Here is a 16,884-nt window from a genome sequence, read left to right as displayed (position 1 = left end):
CAGCATCAACAGCAGAGTAACAGCAAGTGAGGACTTGCTCAAACACAGCAACCATAGGCAAAACACAAACAAACAAAAAAAACCTGCTTACCTCCAAAAGGCCTCAGGTACACAGAGAACTCCAACAAGAAACTCTTACCACCACTGCTAACCCTTAAATGAGCTGTGGGAAGGGGTGGATCCTCATCCTTCTGGTCACTCAGGTGCATTGAATTGCTTGCACCTGAGCTCCCCAGGGTCAGCCCTGCCTTCCACCAGGTGCTCCATCACTGCTTTGGGCTGTGACTGAGTACTACATGTGCACACATAGCAAGATTAACCTTTAGAGTTTCCAGATATACAGCATTTTGGTCATTAACCTTTAGAAGGAGCTTTCTCTTAATTAGTCTGACTCTGTGCACGCAGGTTCCCAACTTGCAGACAATGCCCAGCAGCACTTTGTGCAAACACAACCCTTACAGCAGCCCTAATGTTGGCTTCCGTTCCCAAAAGCTTTTCTTCTTCCCACCCACCCTATTGTATTTGATCAGCTGAAGACCAATTCAGCTGATTCCTCACACACTGGATAAATAATGAGCTCTTTACTGAGCCCTTTACCTACTTTTATTCACTCAGAGTTTGATTTTCTCGGTCAGAAATGAGAGCGCAGGCAGTGCAAGGCTGCAGACACGAACCAGCTCCAGTTTTTGCATCTGCAGCATGAGTTTATGTGCTTTCTTGGCTGCTTTGCTGATGTCAGTGACAGCTACAGGCACGACAGATCCTCTAGATGAATGATGGGGATGCAAAAATCATCTGCATGCTAATTGTTTCAAATCTCAGCAATTACATTTAGGATCTTCATAAAATAGACAGGGCTTTCCGTGACCCTCGTGCTCCTACCTGTGGAAGCAACTATCTCACGTCAATGTTCATTACAATAAGGATTGATTCTGCTCTATTAACACACATAGAAGAGAAACAGGGCACATCCTGCATCCACACAGGTGGTGCTGGGCACGAAACACCAAGTGAAGGGCATCTGCTGGGGGTCTGCGATGGAGAAGTGCTCCCACAACAGATACTGATGAACAGTGCAGCCCAAGTTCTTCCCAAATGAACCCAGACCCCCCATCTGCACACAGAGCCAGCATCCCCACCCGGTGCTGGGAGCTTTGTGGCTCACCCATCGCCAGCTGTGCTCTGCCAGATAACCGAGGCTGACACTTTTTGGTGCTTAAAATATTTACTAGCACCCGTGCGCCCAGGCAATCTGCCCCTGTGCCTGCAATGCAAATGAAGAACATTTTTGCTCCCCTCCTCGTTTAATTGTTCTCGGTCTCATCCCAGAAATGGAAAAAGGAACTCGGTGACCACAGCAAATGAGGTCTTTTTCTTCCTTTCCTTTGAAGGAGCTAACAAGGGCCAGGCTGACATTTACGGAATAATTAAAGGCAACGCTGATGAGTGCAGTAGTTGCAATTTTTCTTTTCAATCCCAGAACCCTTTTTAATCTGTGTCATCTCTGGTCACCGGCTTTACAGCTGTGACAAGTGATTTTTACAGAAACACCATCAGAGGTTGTAAACCGTAATGACCTTTTTCTTTCTCGCTCCTTGTTGTTTCATACCTGTAATTAAACAGCGCCATATACATATTTAAAAGACGCACACAAAAAATCAGATGACTGTAAAAATCATCCCTGCGCTCGCCACTACAAACTTTAACAACCCTGCAACCCCAGATTTGGCTACGGCCAACCATACAAGAGGAGTCATTACTGTAACTAAATTAGACCGTTTGTTTTCTTTCCCTCAAATCGAATTGCGTAGGAGCCGCTTTATTGCAAAACAGACATTAAAATTCCAGCTAGACCTCAGAGAGAAAGTAATTTCTATTTTATCAGCACTGTAAAGCTGTCTTTATGTTCTGAAGCAGGAAATATTGCAGGGATATTTATAGCTTCAGCACCAAAGCCAGTTTGAATAGAAATGTTACTGCGGTCGGCAGAGCTGTCACATTGCTCAGCGGAGCAGGGAATTTTAGTGAATTTGTGAATTACCGTTTCAGTCTTGACAAGTCTTTCAAGGAGGTCGGTGTGTGTGCGGAGCAGCTCTGTGGTTTTGGGATAATGATTAGAGGCTGGGATCACCTGAAGAGGAGATGTAAATGGTTCCTGGGAGATAACCAGGTCCCCCCTTATTGAGGGCTGTGGTTCCCAATCTCTGCTCCTTTCTGCTCCTCTTTGGGCTGCACGAGCACTGAGCTGCTTCTCCTGCAGTGCTGGCAGTGCACACCTTTTGCTTTCGCCAGATCTTTCCATGAAGGATTGGCTGTGTACTTTTCCATCACCTTTGGGGTGCAGGCCAGATTTCTGCCCTATTCATTTCTGCCATCGTCCTCTATAGGTTTAATACTGTCAGGATACAGAACCACAGAATGGCCAGGGTTGGAAGGGACCTCAAGGATCATGAAGCTCCAACCCTCTGCCACATGCAGGGCCACCAACCTCCCCATTTCATACCAGCCCAGGCTGCCCAGGGCCCCATCCAACCTGGCCTTGAACACCTCCAGGGATGGACGGGGCATCCACAGCCTCTCTGGGCAGCGAGTGACCAAAGGAACCATAACTGATTTAATGAGCCATTTGCAGTTTTACTGTACTGCCCGTGTGTACCTAGACATGCAAGGCTTAATCTCTGAGACAAGCATATGCTATGGCAGGATCAACCAGGTAATACAGGTATACAGATAAATAATGCAGTCATCATGCATCATGCACGATGACAGCATTCATCTTTGCAAACTTTCTGAGCTGGGGGCAGAGGCAGGAGAGCACCCTGGACATTCTGCAGCCCTGTGACCACCTCAGCCTTTGTAATTAAAGAGGATTACTTCCAGGCAACACTGAGAGAAACCACAAAACTAATACTCTCAGTCTCTGATTAAACCCATCCATTATCACATACATGGTAATGGATTCCTTCAGTGATCCACAGCAAAAGTATTGCAAATGCACTGCAGAATTCAGCCTAACAAATGTTCCCATCAGGCAGTAAACAAAATAATTTGTATTGTTGAGGTATCTGTGCTGGTCTGGCCCAAGAACTGCTTGGAAAGTCAGAACTGAGCCTTCTGCTGCTGTGTCACTGCAGAAGGATGGTGGTGCTCAGGGGCAGCTGCCCTGCAGACACATGGAGCCCTATGGAGGGGCTCCTTCCCTGCCAATGGAGAGGGCACAGCAGTTCTGTCTCAGACCACAAAGCAGAAGCACTTGGTGTCTTCCCAACATGATCCTTAAAGCCTTAACCCCAGTCAGCTCACCCTCAGGCAGCCTTGCCTCATGGAAATTGACCTCATGAAAACAGAGCTAATAGGGGAAATCATTAACAGAACAACCAGCAGTGTGCTTAGAACACTTAAGGTGCATGGAGATCTGCAAAACACTCAGGAGCTCACAGGCAACCACGTGCCTCTCAATATTAGAGGTGGTTTCCCCCTCCAACATAAACCAACAGGTTTACAGTGTATGTCCTTCTCCTAAAGAAAACAGAAACAGAAATTTGATAACTGGACCCATCCATAGCAGAAAGCGCCTCAACAGTGGAAAAGGGGCAGAGCTGCTGAGTTCTTCCCTTTGTAGTGGGAAGGAAGGAACCCCTGATGGAGCACACACACTGCACCCAGCCCAGGGACAGAGCCATCGAGAGTCAGGAGAAATGCTCCAAAACATTAAGGAAATAAAGATCAAGAGCTGAAGTTATTTCTTTCATTATTCCTATTGTGCTGTGTTCAGCTGTACCATAAAAAAGCTGGGCGGCGAGGAGCCAGAAGAAATGTTTCAGTTAGAATTGAATACTTAAATATGTATTTTAGCACCTTCTGCAAATGGAGAAATCTCAGTTTCCAGTAAAGGCTCCAGAGCACAGCCTGAGTCTCATTTGTCCCTGATACCCTTTAAAAGAAATCTGCAACTCCTCGGCCAATGATCTCTTGGTGTCCCATTGCTTTCCTTTATTCACATCACAGCTTAAAGCAACAGTGGGAGCTTTCACAGAGCCCCTCCAGGGGTACACAGCTGCTCACAACCTCCTGTCCTTGGCACACTGTGGGCCCCTCATTGGGCTTTATACAAAACCCAGACTGCTGGCTGCTGAGATACGACACACCAAACACACACCCAACAAACTGATCACATTGTTCACGTTGCGTCTACCTGCGTGTAGGAGAGGATTTTGCTTTGCTGACAGCAGTCAAGTGCAAGGGCACCAACGAAGATGGGATCTGCATACAATAGCAGTGCATTATTTTCTAATAATCTAAGGCAAGTCGCCAGGACCACAAACATTATGGAGTTTCTGCCACTGCAAATGAGAGACAGTAGCTCTCTCTGTAAGCTGGGTAGTTTATCCTTAATTGGAATTTGTATGTAGTGCATTGCTCTCTCCCCCACATCTATAAATAAAGCTGGTGTTTTGGCAATTACTGATGTCTGCTGTCATCTCGCAAGGCTGGGTTTTTGATGAAGCATGTGGTGTTATAGGCTAATATTTCTCATTTCTATCGTTCTCTAATTCTATTTCTTTATGGAAATTGAGCTACAGTTTTATGCACAATGATTCTTTTAAATCCCCCCCCCCCCTTTTCCTTCTTCCATGCTGGAGAAATGGGAGGAGGGGGGCATGAGAGATGGGGAAAGGTTGAGGTGAGGGTGCACCATGGGGAAGGGAGAGGAAAACAAAGCTCTGGGCCCTGGGGTGGCCACGTAAGGGCCAGAGATGAGGACAAACACTACAGGGAGGCAGAGAAGTGTGCTTTGAGTCTCAGCAAGCAGCACCTATCCCTGACCTCAGACATGACCACAGCTGCATTGGCAAACATTATTTCTGATCGGTTTCTGCTCCTCTCTGAGTTTTGTTTGCTGCATGATTTGCTTTTTGTTTCAGCTTAACCTTTCCCTCCCCTTCACCTTTCATTCCTCTGCTTCTTTTCCATCACTCCTTTTTCTCCCATAAATCTGACTGCTTGTGTATTCATCTCCCTGTGTTCCACATGAACTTTCCATCTGCCTTAAAATTCTCCAGATGTACTTTCCATACCCCCTTCCCACTGAATCCCACTAAATCCCACTCCCATCAAAGTGACCTGCAAAGCAACCCTCGTCATCCTCTTCTCCTAAATGATTTTACTCCTTCCTGTGTACTTGCCTATTTAGGCTGCACTTCATTGCTTATTAACATCACAAACCTGCTCCAATTCCCACCAAAGTTAGCACAGCCCCCCTGTGCTGCTAATAGGTGCTGAAGAAGAAGCAGAAGCTTTGCACCTAGAGCTGATAACTGCCATTTAGAGCTGAGGGCACTCCAGAAACAACAGGATCAGGCCCTGATGTGTCTGCATAGCTAATGCAATCAGCCCCAGCAAAAAAGAAATGCGGAATCAGTGCCTTCTGCTGCACCAGGCCTCCAATGGACATATGCCTCGAGGATGCTGGTAATCAGTAGTTTGAAAGGAATTAGCTGGCTTTTCATTCTCTCCCTCTTTCTATGTCTGCTTCATGAATTTTCTCTTGTGTTTAGTAGGCCCATTTATAAAATATAGATTCCTATTGATTCCCAAGGAGAATGAACATTAATATACTCTAGTGTCCATCTGTTTTCTCCCTCACACGGCAGAAGAAAGATTTATACGACTTTTCTGGGTACGCTGCTGACCTGCGATTGAGTCAACAACCAAGTCACACTAAATTAAACAAAGATATATTTCTTCTCCTGCCCTACAGAGGAACACAGCACACGTCTGTCCCTGGGGAACTCACACATCTCCTCCTTTAGGGTAAGGGAAGTCAAAATCATTTGGGTCAGGATGAAATCTGGACGTGAACAAAGGTGAGCCCTGAAATTGGTCTGAGTCAGCTCACCTGCACACCTGGATGCCATTTGGCAAAGGTGGGTTGGTGGCTTCAGGGCATCACCGATGGGACCTTATGCTCAGCTGCATACAGGCATGCACAAATGCACAATATACATAGGACCATGCAGATATATATATATATATAAGTGAAGACACATATTTATTCCACCCATTGCTACAGATGCCCTTCATAATTAGCCGAACGATTCATCTTTAATAATGACCTGTAAGCTGGTTTGCTTTCCCCAGGTTCAATGAGATGCTGTGTCACAGAAAGAGCTTTGAAGAATGAAAAATGAAAGACGCCACAAAACTTCTCGAGATCAATTGCTGTAATTATTCTTTGAATAATTTTCCAGCCATTATTCAGGCCCAGAATTTACATGAAAGGCTACTTTCAGGCCAACCAGAAGATCTCCAGCTTCAGGATTTACAGCTTATTGTGTAAGAAAGATTTAGCATTGCACCCTTAGGAAATCCATCTGTAGATTGTTGCGAAGATAAAGAAAAATATAAGTTCCTTTAATCTGAATGTCCTTTATCTGCTCCTCATTACTGCTCAATACATTTTCCAGTAAGCTGGTGACAATGACAGACTCGATGGCTTACAACCACACCACTTCTTTTCCCTGTTTCCAGCACTGACATTTACAAACTGCCAAGTACCCTGGACGTACGGACTAGAAAGTAGATCTTCATCCTTTTTGCATTAATTCAGGGTTCAGAGTCTCAGTGCACTGCCAAGGGAAGGGATAACAAAAGGGACAGCGAAAGGTTCATACGCTCATAAATATGTGACAGGCAGTCTTGTCTTATTGCTCCTTTTAGCACGCTGTGCTGCTGAAATTGATAGTGTAATATAGACTTTCTCCAACACGCAGTGAAAGCCATCACCGGGGCGTTCATTTTATCAGAGCTAATTTTTATGCTGACAAAAAAAAATATATATATATATATACACACACATATATATGTATCAGTGAAAGGCAAAATGTGAGCTGTTTGCTGCGGCATTAATTTTAAACATCTGGAATGGGAAATAAAGATGCAGATGTTTTGTAATGAAGACAGGTTACAAGGAAAATAAAATATATTGTGTGTTGCCATTGCTCGTTAATATAAATTGACATCTGCTGAGTCTGGAGGTAAACTATGTTCTCCTGCCGTCCAGGCTGGAATAATGCTCCATCTGCTGTGTTAATGTGGCTCAGCATCATTTGTCCCTTAAGTCACCCTTGATAAGTACAGACCTGGAAAGACCATTTCAGATGATAGGGAGGTTATAGATGGGACATACCTAAATATCTCCTTACACTGCAAGAAAAGCTACTGAAAAAATACCAGCTTTGGCTGTTTAAGCCATATTGGGAAATCTCTCATCCACACGCAGCTTTCACATTCAGATGCTCCGAACATAATTCTGAATTTATTTCCAAAGGAGCTGTTTAGTAGCAAACAGTTGGAAGCTACAGAAGTCCAAGGAAAAAAAAAAATCTGCTCCAACCTATTACTCTCCCCGGCATATAATGGGCACAACGAACCCAAATGCGGATTTTTCACACATGGATGCAAACTCTGCTAATTCCAGCATTATTTTTCCTTTGCAACCCCGAGCAAATTCATGGGCTGAAACTTGTCAGCTATAAAAAAAAAGGGAATGAAACCAAAAAATTGCCAGCTAGTTTGCCTATATCCACCATATGCGAGCGTACAAACGTTTAAAATGGGAGAACCAAAGGATCCACGTGCTTCGTGGTTGAGATATTCCAAGCTCAGGGTGCTCCTGGATGCAAGGACCTCAACTGAAGGGTCAACCCAGCCTTCCTTTCTCCTTTCTGATATCTGAGGATCCCTTGTTGTTGGGATATGTCCTAAAATACCACGCTGGCTTTTTCCTTTCTTCAGTCACTTTTAAAAATTGCTCCCTGATTGAATCCATGGGGATGATGAAGTCAAGAAAATGTGCTCTGCATGCTGAAATACTTAAATAAGGCTGCAGTGAGGACAGGACCGACGCCGTGTGAGGAATTTGGTGGCATGTCAGACGTTTCAAAACACGAGGAAAGCAAAAATGCTCAAGGCAACTCCTGGAATAAACCCACAGGGACCCAATGAGAAACCGCCACCAAATGAAAGCATTACAGGAAAACAGATGGGGAATAAGAGAGGAACATCAGAAAATCAAATGACATGTTTAAAAGGGCAAAACATCAATATCACCCAGAGAATTGATAAAATGTTTCATTTTAAAGGATGCTGTAAAGCAAAGAAATCATGAAATGCATTATGACTACAAAAAGGAAAGAATGCATCTACCGTCGTAGACAGTTCCAGCATCCAAGAAATTGGATTGCCTTTTCAACAGTGTGTCTGTGTACTTCTGTCTATATATGCACGCACACCAAACATGAAGATTAATGACTTTTTCCCCTTTTCTGAATCTTCAACTCTTAAAAATATCGTTTTCACGCTCGTATCTTTGCGATGTGAGAATTAATCACTAATTACATAAATAATTGATTACCAAAAGCACTCACAGCACACTTTGATCGATATATCTGAGATTTTAACAAAAGAATCATTTGCCAAAAGTCTCCTTTTAATCCTTGACTTTTTACCACGACCTTCCTGCATTGCTCAGAACAGAACAATGGTGTAATCAGGAATAAGTCGCATTAAGGACCGGCACTTTTTCCTCGCCTCTCACCCATTCAATAGCTCCATCTTTTCTATTTTTTTCTTTTTTTTTTTTTTGATGAGTTCCATTTGTTTTCAAAGAGTAGATGGAAACGTAGATATAATTTTGGAATAATTGCGTGAAATCCATTGGTCACGAAGGAATAAAAAAGGAAAGAAAATCGCACCGTTTTCTCTTTGAAACTCTTTTTCCAAGCTCTTGGGCTTTCATCCAAAGTGATTTTTGAGCACTGCGGTCTTGAAGAGAGGTGTTTGCAGTGTTCTCTGCCACAGCCTCTACCACCTTGGAGAGAACTTCACCAAAGATGGCATGGAAAGAGCTTCCAAAGCCATCACCGCTCGTTTGCCACATGTGCTACCAGAAATCTTCAAAGAAAAGAGTGCAAAAGCCTCATGAGGATGATTCTCCTATGGCACTAAGAAAGGGCTGTCTGCCCTTTATTTACATGGTACACAAATGGGTAAATGAGCAGAAGAGCCTTTACAACACATAAATTCATGCTCTTACTGCAACACACTCTCTTGACTCCTCCTGTTTGGATGTGGTTCCACTTTCATCCATACATGATGATTGAGGGCTCTTTATAGCACAGCAAGAAGGACTGCCCTAATAAGGCCCCACCACTGCGGCATTCGTGGCCATCAGACTCCATGGACAGCTCTGGTCAGGCTCTGCTGTGCATCTATGGGTGCTCCGACAGTGTTCTTGTACAGAGGGCACCTGAAAGCAAAGCACAGGAAACCCACAGCCTGATGGCAGAGTGCAAAAAGCATAAGGTCTCTGCTGCTGCCCGGGTCTCAGAGTAGCCAGAGGAGCGCCTTCTCGATGCATAATAGATGAGATGTAAAACTAATTCTAAAACAAACTATTACCATGAAAGCGTTTCACTTTACCTCAGGATAAAGGCTGCTTTTCACATCCCTCCTGAGCCGCTGCAGAGCAGAGCTGAGAATCCCAGCCAATAATTCATAAAGAATGCATTAAAAGAGAGATGTACCTGCAGCTCTCATAAACACCTGTGTCAGATGCCCAGCGTTACCTTGCAGCCATCCATCACGTATTGAATCGCAGATGAGCAATCATTGACCAACTGGTGCTCCTGCATCTGAGAGCGGCACTGAAATCCTGTCTGCCTCTGAATTATTAAAATATGGAAAGTCCTAAATTGATTTACAAATGGGACGAGCTGTAAATCTCCACATACATGTGTGCATCTCCTGTTCAGGTTAAGATCACATGGCAAAGAAATAGGAGCACTTGAAATAAGATAATGAGGGATAGATAAGCAAGTCTGGCATCCAAAGATGGGTCAATACAACTCCACAATAACAGAAGGAAATGATTGCTTGTTTGCTTACAGGAAAACCATGATGAACTCCATGTACCCTTTCCAAATTTCCCTTCCGTTGCACGCACATTTCTACATGTGTTCACATCCCCATTTGCCCTGTAGTCTCAGGAGTTTGGAAACGAAAAGGGCACAGATTGAGCCGTACAGGCACAGCATCTTGGCTGAAGGCAGCAGCACCTCATGCTGAAAGGATCCATTCCCAGCTCCCAGCCACTGCAGCCCCTCTATCTGCACACGCCTGACTGATATCCTGCATTACAGAGCTAAGAATTAATTTCAAAAGTACAATTCCGACACATAAGCCGTGCTGCTTGTTTTCAGATGCCATCATTTAGAGAATGTTCAAGGGAATTGTAAAACAGGATTCACTTTATGATGTGGATGAAGTTGGCACTGAATTCTAAACGAGCTGGATACTGCATGCTAAATTGTGTCAGCAACACCTCAGTGAACAGAAATATGAGCTTTTCTCTGTCTCCGAGACACCTCTCCTTGCGTGATACAGAGAGTGGCATCCTTATCAACTTAGACAGAACAGACTAGATTTTATGACAAATCTGTCAGTTGTGCGGGGTTTGAGATACATTTCCATCTGGGTGTACTTAACGGGTCTAACAGGGATGGAGTCTTTCAGATCTGTATTTTTTGGAGTTGTAGTTTATGTAACGTATTAAAACTATCTGAAACATTATTTTTTCCCCATTCCCTGTAGAAATCAACATTCACCAGAGCTCTCAGGGCTGAAAGCAGCAGTTTCACAGTCCAATTTCCTTCCCCATTCATTGCAGAGTAAAGGCATCGTGCTCCTCTCACCTCTCACACCTGCTCTGTCAACGTTTCCTTCTATCAGCTGTGGCAATCACATAACAGTACGAACCAGGAGGAAAGGTTGCAGTTCTGACCTTAAGCATTTCTGAAACCAGTGGTCACAAGTGGAGGAACAGAGCTGCAATAAACAACTTCTGATGGCCCAACCACGCCTCCCACAGAGCTACACATCTTATAACTACACACATACTCACGCAGCCCTGGCAATCAGATGCAAAACACACAAATCACTGCATTGTCTGCACGGCAGTGTTTGCAATATCCCATATACTTAGGATAAGAAAGAGTACCAATGCTAAAAACATCCTTAGTGCTTGTGAACTAATCCTATGTTTACTCAAACCACTCTCCTTTCAGTGTCTCAGGATTGGTGCCCTGCTCAGCTGTGCAGAAGTAATCAAAATGGTACCTTGCATCCGTCAAAAGATCTGAGAGTACAGTCAGTTGTGACTTTTGAAGTTTGTGCATCCAGCCATGGAAAGAAATAGGTGATTGCATCTGGCATGAAAGTGATAGATTTTCTTAGGGAGACTTCAACCTGAAGTAGCAGGATTCAAGCAAATGATAAAAGCAGCATGCTTTCACTTTGTTTCATCTCTTCCTCTTCTCACTGCAGCTTGATAGACCAGACGAAGATGTGACATGCTTACATTTCACTACCACAGGCACGCTCTCCATACAGAGTCACTCGGGCTTCATCCACTGCAGAGTAAAGTCTTAAGAAGAACACACTTCATTATATCTCAATAAAAGGCAGCACGGTCAAAATAGCAACTGCCAATTTGCAGGACAGTGTGGGCTCCCATCCGTCTGTTATTTATGTTATAATGGAAATGGGATGGAAGAAATGACAAATAAGCTTAGCAAATACGATGAGCATCCAGACGGGAAGGCATTATTAGCAAACATTCATTTAGCAGAGGCAACTACTGCTGCTACAGCCTGGGTACTGTGTTGGACAGAACACGAGCTTGGAACAGGAATACCTCAAATGAACACACAGAGAAGAAAAATGATGAAGGAAAATATCCCTGGCGTGGCTGCATATGGCAGTGAGCGCTGTGCCAGGACTGGGATTCCTTCAGCCACCGAGAGAAGACAAGCACTGCATCCAAACATCATGATTAACTCTCTGAATGTCCTTCTGGGATCTAACAAGAATTAGGACAATGGGCTCTTATATGAATCACAGAATGGCCAGGGTTGGAAGGGACCTCAAGGATCATGAAGCTCCAACCCCCTGCCACATGCAGGGCCACCAACCTCCTTATTTAATACCAGCCCAGGCTGCCCAGGGCCCCATCCAACCTGGCCTTGAACACCTCCAGGGATGGACGGGGCACCCACAGCCTCTCTGTGCAGCTGTTCCAGCACCTCACCACTCTCATAGGAAAGAACTTCCCCCTGACATCCAACCTAAATCTTCCCTCCCTCAACTTAAAACCATTTCCATGAAGGAATGCATCATTTAAAACCAAGTGCTGTGTGCTGCTGCTGCCCAGTCTGGACCAGAGGAGAAGAGGAAAGAACGCTGCTCCTAAGGCTCCTTTTTGGCATGACCAGCAGCTGGGTAAACAGGAACACAACCCTCAGCTGTTCCATCTGCCTTTCAAGAGTTATGCTTTTGAAGTTTATCTTTTGCACATGTAATGTGCAGACACTTTCTCTACCAGAAGCATTAGAGGAGTGACATGGACTAGCTTATATCTGAATGAGACCCAAAAGTGGGGTTCCTCTTTCATCATGCCAAAAACCTTCCTTGGAGCAGTGATGACCCAGCACGAATGAGCATCAGCTTGCAGCAGGTGTGCTGGCAGAGCAAAGCAGGAGCAGGGCTGACAGTCAGATGTGACGTTGTGATGAGAAACACTGGGAGAGACCACACTCAGCATTCCCATGCACAGCTCTGCTGACCTTCTCCAGCCAAGGGCAGCCCCTGTCCTCCTCCTTCCTCGTCCCCAGATTGATGGGCACAGCCATGCACACAAAGCCTTCATCCCATGTCCAATTTGGAATTCTGGTAACACGGTCTGCCCTTCATTTATATTCCTTCTCCTGTCAATGTGACATTAACAAGCATAATCAGAGGGGGGCTTTGTGCCAATTAACAATTTCTCGTTAGCTTAATTAGGGGACACATGTTTTTAATCACAGCTAAGAATGTGGAGTGATTGAAGAATTGATTCGGAGCTTTTGAAAGCATCACTGTCAGTGTATGGAATTTAATTCGGCAGATGTGGTTAAAGAAAGGGAGCAAGGGCCGTAACTGACTTGGGCTCAGTGAGCCTAATAGCGGGCTGGAGCACAACGAACTGCAGAGACACCAATAATATTTCCCTATTATCACCCACAGTCTACTCTTAGTCTCTGAGATGTTGAGAAACGTGTATAAAAACACCACCAACACCTCTTAGATTGATGTCCATGGTTTTGCTGTGTAAATACACAACATGCCATGCCTTCCCTGAGCAGACAGACAGCTTCCTAAGCTTCTCCTCCACGTTTATCCCAACGAGATGGATCTCCTGTTCTCTGTAATTGAGAAATGACCTGCGTAAGTGCAATAAATGACCTGGATGACAAATACGTTTTTGGTGGGCATCACAGACCATTAGTCAGGAAAGTAGCCTTCCCTTACATGGATCCTTGCAAAGCCAATTCGCATTTTCCAGTCGCGAGCATTGGAGCTGAACAAAGCCAGCAGCAGCAGTCCCAGGTCTCATCCCCCACTGGAGCAGATCCCACAGCCCTGCAGTGCTTTGCTGCATTTATTGCTTCCTTCTTGCAGCCCTTTGTGGCTGCAGGTTTTCACTGCCTTACAAGCCACCGCACCACCCAAAGCCCTTGGCACAGGGCAGGGATCCTCAAAGAAGCACCATTAATCCTATACATTTACTGTGCTAATCTTAGGTCACTTGATCTGAGCAGGTACTTTGGGATATCTTCCGTGCCTGGACTCTTTTTTTTTTCCCCTTATGAAATGCCATCAAACTGAACTATTTCATCTTAAGTCAGTACCAAAATTGGATGTTAAATGTTATAAAATATGATGTTGTGTCTGTTGGCCGCTGGGCTTAGTGCTTCTCAGGGTAAGGGAAGAGCAGCTGTGTTTTTCCTCCTCCTTCCCCAGCTCCAAAATAGGAGTTTGAGAATTAACGTCCTCGATTCAGATGATTTTTATCAGCACACCCTCGGAAAGCAACAAGCACAAACTTGGCAGAGCTTTCATTTAGTAGCGTTTTGTCATCTTTTTCTTACCCTGCCTTTGGAAAAAAACATGGGAATATCACATACTTCAGCATCCGCACAGTGTGAGAAATGATGACATTTACTGGCAATAGTATATATAGGAATAAAGGCCTCAAGGTCTTTGATAGCCTCTACAGTATTTATGCAAGTGCTAAAATGAGTCGTTTCAAGCAACAGAAACATATGAAACAAGAACCTGACAGCGTGGCCTTAACAAAAAGAGGTTACTCCTAACGCAGCTGGGTCAGCAGATCTGAACCCGTCCACAGAGCACACATCTGGAATCAGAAGCCAACTTCTTTAACCTGGTCTTCTGCTTCATTGGCCGTGTCACTGCCTCCTCTACAGGGAGGAGGAGATTAAATGGCTGCCTAGCATTAAATACACCTGCAAACGAATGATGCTACAAAATTCCCTCGCCTCGACCTTGTGTTGGCACTCAGTCTCACCACTGTCATCAGTGCCTTTCTACATGGGTGCTTTAAATGACCGCACACAGATTTGGGTGCTGGATGCTCGAGGACCCACAGCTTTGGGTGCTGGATGCTCAAGGAAAGCTTATGCTAAGCTTTTCTCACCCCACGCTGCAGCTGCTAGGAGCCAGGTCTGATGCCTCAGTGCCCCTTCATTCTGCACCCACAAGACCGTTCCTCCATCAGGAACCAGCTCTGCTTTGGAGCGCACAATGTGCACAACACACCTCATTTCTTCCCTTGATATGATTAGTTTTTTGAATATTCTCCTTCTCCCTACCCAAAAGAATAAGTACTGTGGAAAGGTGAAGGTCAGAAATGGATGGATTCCCTCCGTTAGCAGACTGGAAATATTCAAAGGATGAAATCAGCACAACCAAAGCCAGCTCTAATAGCTTTCATCTGTTATGTTTGCCTTCTTTTGCTAATCTAATGCCGTGTTTTTGTAGAAGAGGAGTTAAACAACTTTTTTTTTTTTTTCTCTCCAGACTTATGAGTAATATGTAGCAAATCTGGAAGATCACTCATGCAAACAGTAGCTTTCCAATTCTCAGAAGCATTCATCTTCAATAAAAATTGTATGTGGGATTTTTCAGAAATGTTGGAGCCCTCATGTAAACGCAGCTATTGATTTCATCTTCAGAGCAGCAATGTAAGATATATATGCAGTGTCAAAGTTGCTGCTAATGAAACTTATCTTTCCCTACTCAGTATTCTGCTTATTTGCTGGTACATAGAAACTGAGGGAAGTTGAAAATTATGCTGCAGTACAAGTAGGTGATGTATTACAAAAGATAATCATATTTTACAAAGCATCATTCATCCTGAGTGATCCCAAACTGCTTGTGAAATATTTGCATAGCCACACATTTTCTAATGCAGTGGCAAAATGAAAGGAAAAAAAAAGAAGAGAATATGAGAATTTCTCAGTGCCTGCACAGAAGTGTTCTCCAACCCTGCTCTAGTGAGCTTTGGCCAGGAGCCCTCATCCAGGGAGAGGACGTTAGTTACATGACATTGCAATGGTTTCAATACATCAATAGAGAGCCCCTATTATTGTGGCCATGTGTAACATTGTAAGGATGCTGTGTGCTTCCTTACCCCTAAAGGTGAGGTGAGCCCATCCTAATGAGGTGTAATCCTTACAGCAGGACGTAATCCTCCAGCAGAACGACATCTACCAGATCTGCTTTAGTATTCCAGGCTCTTTTCTCCTTCCCACCTCTCTGTGCAGAGCCAGCTTTTCAAAGTCAGCCCGATGATGTATTACAGCAGACAGTTGCATTTAATACAGCATCATGATCTCTGAACGTCTTTGTCACCCACGCAATGCCAGCACTATGGCAGTATTGATGGATGCTCCCCTGAGGCAGCTCTGAAATAGCCCAGGAACCCCCTCTGATGGGGGCAGTGCAGTTTATGGGGTGATCAATCAGAGCAGTGGGCTGAGATCCCCAAGCAGGCAGCTAGGAGGGGACAAGCTGGCACCCCATCCTTCCTGTTTGCCATGGGTCTGCAGCATCAGTGGGACAAGAGAGAGCCCTCTGGATTTACACACAGCACCTCGTGCCACCTGGAGAGGTAACATCCCTCCGATTTGTTTCAGGTTCTACATTACTGTGTTTGATGCAGACGTTTGAGTGCAGCCTACAGTAAAAGCTATAGCACTTCTCAGTTCCTTTCCGCAAGGCAGACAACACTCCTGGGAAGGTCAGGGAAGCAGAACTGCAGACCTCCTGCAGGCATCTATCTGAAGTAAATCAAAGACCATCATCCACAAACACGGAGCACACAAAGGCTCCAGCCCAGCAAGGTCACTGCAGGGCTTTCCTTCAGCCTGCTCACATCTGCCTCTTCCCACTGCTTTCCAGAGCCAGCGGTCACCTAAGGACCTGCTCCACCAGCAGAGCTTTTCCCAGTCTGGGTTACTCAGCTCATCCACCCCACGAGAAATATCCCACCAGCTTCACCCTCAGTGACCCCATTCCATTACAGCTCAACTGCAGCAATTTGGACCCACCTGCAGGCATGGCTCCGCACCAATTACCATGCAGATTCCATCAATCCTCTAAGTTGTCATGATTAATCGGTAACAGTAACTTGAAGCACCTGCAGTTTGGAAAAACAAACAAGCAGTAAATTAGGGAAGCTTACATCTCATGCCTGAGTCACTGCTCCCATGCCATTTTTCTTCATTATTACTATTGGTGGGTTGTTGGGTTTTGTTTTTTTTTGGAAAACCTGTGATGCTAACCAGAGCTATATTCAAGCACTATGTCAAATGACATCATCATGAGCAGTTCCACTCAGAGGACTTGGCCAAGAAGGTAATGGCCAGTTGATCTATCACAGAATGGCCAGGGTTGGAAGGGACCTCAAGGATCACAAAGCTC

The 16,884-nt window shown here is 44.8% G+C and overlaps 1 protein-coding gene across 2 annotated transcripts in view; it reads right to left on the bottom strand.

Moving 5' to 3' along the window:
* PLXNA2 (plexin A2) overlaps nucleotides 1-16,526 on the bottom strand; it is a 211,922-nt gene extending 195,396 nt beyond the window's left edge. Inside the window, exon 1 of one of the 2 annotated variants that reach the window (XM_090124762.1) lies at nucleotides 16,512-16,526. The gene's annotated coding sequence lies outside the window, so the exon portion shown is untranslated. Of the gene's footprint in view, nucleotides 1-91; nucleotides 112-16,511 lie in introns of those variants that run through there. The other variant, XM_090124764.1, reaches the window with a different exon arrangement.
* Nucleotides 16,527-16,884: the final 358 nt, after the last annotated feature.

The sequence above is a fragment of the Phasianus colchicus genome, chromosome 25 (assembly GCF_987193195.1).
Source record: "Phasianus colchicus chromosome 25, bPhaCol1.hap1.1, whole genome shotgun sequence".
NCBI classification, from domain to species: Eukaryota; Metazoa; Chordata; class Aves; order Galliformes; family Phasianidae; genus Phasianus; species Phasianus colchicus.
The sequence above is the reverse complement of the archived record's forward strand: the minus strand, read 5'-3'. Positions and strand labels throughout refer to the sequence as shown.